General features: G+C 38.6%; 1 protein-coding gene across 2 annotated transcripts in view; it reads right to left on the bottom strand.

The window, feature by feature from the left end:
* LOC106470173 overlaps window positions 1-2,697 on the bottom strand; it is a 30,216-nt gene that overhangs the window by 13,991 nt on the left and 13,528 nt on the right. The gene's annotated exons all lie outside the window — the stretch shown is intronic.

Raw genomic sequence — 2,697 nt, forward strand, 5'->3', positions numbered from 1 at the left:
TACCCCCTGAGAAGTGCAAATGTACCCCCAGGTTGGGAATGTCTGTTCTACTGGAACATTTTGCGAATTTTAAGATCTGATAGTCGTGAGCAAAAGAAAGTCGTGTAACATGAATTGCATATAATAGTTTGTTTAGCTTTTACAAGGTACATTTCTCGGTTGTCTGCAATTACCACAAACGGTTTAGGATGTAATAGCTCAATTTTCAAAACACATCAGGGGTGTAGCCAGCATTACGAAATGGAGGGGTCTTTTTTTATAAACAAAAATGTGGACTTTTTCTTCTATACAAACAGTTTAAGTGATTCAAATGAAAGTCAAGTATTTATTTTAAAAACAGAGAATACAGTGGACCTTTTGGACTTCTGGAATAGTGAGGTGATAGATCGACTACCCCAGCCCCTGGCTACGCCCTGCACGTTATAATTAACCCACACTGATTTGAGGTTAAGATTTCTTTGTTTGTTTGAAGTTAAGCACAAAGCTACACAATGAGCTATATGTGCTCTGCTCAACACGGGGGGCTGAGGTTACGAAGACGCGTCAGATATATTGTGATAATCATATATATATATATATATATGTTTCAATAAGGTTTGAAATTACTTCAAAGCTACGAGTATGTCTTGCTTTTGCCCTCTCCACAGCGGTATGTCTGCGGACTTACAACGCTAGAATCCGGGTTTCGATACCCGTGGTGGGCAGAGCACAGATAGCCCATTGTGTAGCTTTGTGCTTAATTACAAAACAAACAAGCATGTATTGCTTCTTACTAATAAACAATCGTGTTCTACCCCTATTGTGCGCGAGCTATCGTAACTTGAAAATTCTGGCTAAAAACCTTTCAGAACAGGAACGCCTTAAATAGTGATTCCAAGTTTATTTATATACGAGTGACATTTACTCGAACTAGATGAGTAATAACTGATTAAACTATAAGAATATTCTAACAGCGAATAATCTTAAACGCACAATGTAAATCCCGCCCTTTTGTCATGTGACTGGTTACTTTCAACATACGGTGCTCCTATAAAACAACATTAATGCTATATTTACGGGCACCATTTTCTGTGCACGTCACGAGATTTTTACTTAGTTACATGCTAAATTTAATTTAGGCTTAACCCATAATCAAAGTGCATGATAACTAGTAAAAACCTAATCCATATAACTGTGGCATAGCGGTAAGTCTGAAGGCTTATAACGACAAAAATTCGGTTTCGACACCCGTGGTGAGCACAGTACAAATAGCCCACTATGCAGCTTTGTGCTTAAGAACAAACAGCTTTAATACGGGTACTTTTTTTAAGCCTCGTTTCATAGAAAACGTAATTTATCGTATTTCATGAGTTGGGGATTAAGGCACCACATTTTTCAACTTCACAATTCGTTGAGGTACTGACATTACTGTGTAACTTACACATACATATATATATACATTTAAATTTCTTCTAATGTCGTTCCTTCAAAAATTTCTTAATTTTTTTTTTATTCTGTTTGTTTGTAGTTAAGCACAAAGCCACACAAAGGGCTATCTGTGCTCTGACGACCACGGGTATCGAAACCCGGTTTCTAGCATTGTAAGTCCACTGACAAACTGCTGTGCCACTAGGGGGCTTAAGATTATGTTTTTCATGCATATAAATGACTCTTTTGTTTTGCTATATTTACATGTGCAAAGTTATACAATAGACTAGCTGCACTGCGTTTACGGCAAGGATTGAATCCCGAATTTTAGTGTTATAATCTATCAGTGTTACCACTGAGCCAGATCAAGGAAGTAGCTTGTATAAACAAAAGTTGTGGACTGCAGAGAAAACGTTAACATGTTAACATACAGTGGTAATTAAAACAGTTGTTCATTGGTTAATATCGACATATGGGATGATAACTTATTGCCACAAACCTGGTCTATGTTTTGCTATAGTGTCACGAGTTACATGTTTTTCAGCAAATCTTAAACTGTTCAATATAAATGTAAAAACTAGAAAAAATACCCCATGTTGTGTTATGATGGTGTAACACACCTCCCAGCCCTGTATCACACACAGGGCAAGGAGATGTGTTACACCATCATAACACAACCTTGTATACTTGTAGACACACAGGGCAAGGAGATGTGTTACACCATCATAACACAATCTTGTAGACACACAGGGCAAGGAGATGTGTTACACCATCATAACACAACCTTGTAGACTTGTAGACACACAGGGCAAGGAGATGTGTTACACCATCATAACACAATACAAGTCTACAAGGTTGTGTTATGATGGTGTAACACATCTCCTTGCCCTGTGTGTCTACAAGGCTGTGTTATGATAGTGTAACACATCTCCTTGTCCCTGTGTGTCTACAAGGCTGTGTTATGATGGTGTAACACATCTCCTTGCACTGTGTGTCTACAAGGTTGTGTGATGATGGTGTAACACATCTCCCAGCCCTGTATCTACAAGTCTACAAGGTTGTGTTATGATGGTGTAACACATCTCCTTGCCCTGTGTGTCTACAAGTCTACAAGGTTGTGTTATGATGGTGTAACACACCTCCCAGCCCTGTATCTACAAGTCTACAAGGTTGTGTTATGATGGTGTAACACATCTCCTAGCCCTGTGTGTACAAGTCTACAAGGTTGTGTTATGATGGTGTAACACATCTCCTTGCCCTGTGTGTACAAGTCTACAAGGTTGTGTTATG

The sequence above is a fragment of the Limulus polyphemus genome, unplaced genomic scaffold, assembly GCF_000517525.1.
Source record: "Limulus polyphemus unplaced genomic scaffold, Limulus_polyphemus-2.1.2 Scaffold3856, whole genome shotgun sequence".
In the NCBI taxonomy this organism is placed as follows: Eukaryota; Metazoa; Arthropoda; class Merostomata; order Xiphosura; family Limulidae; genus Limulus; species Limulus polyphemus.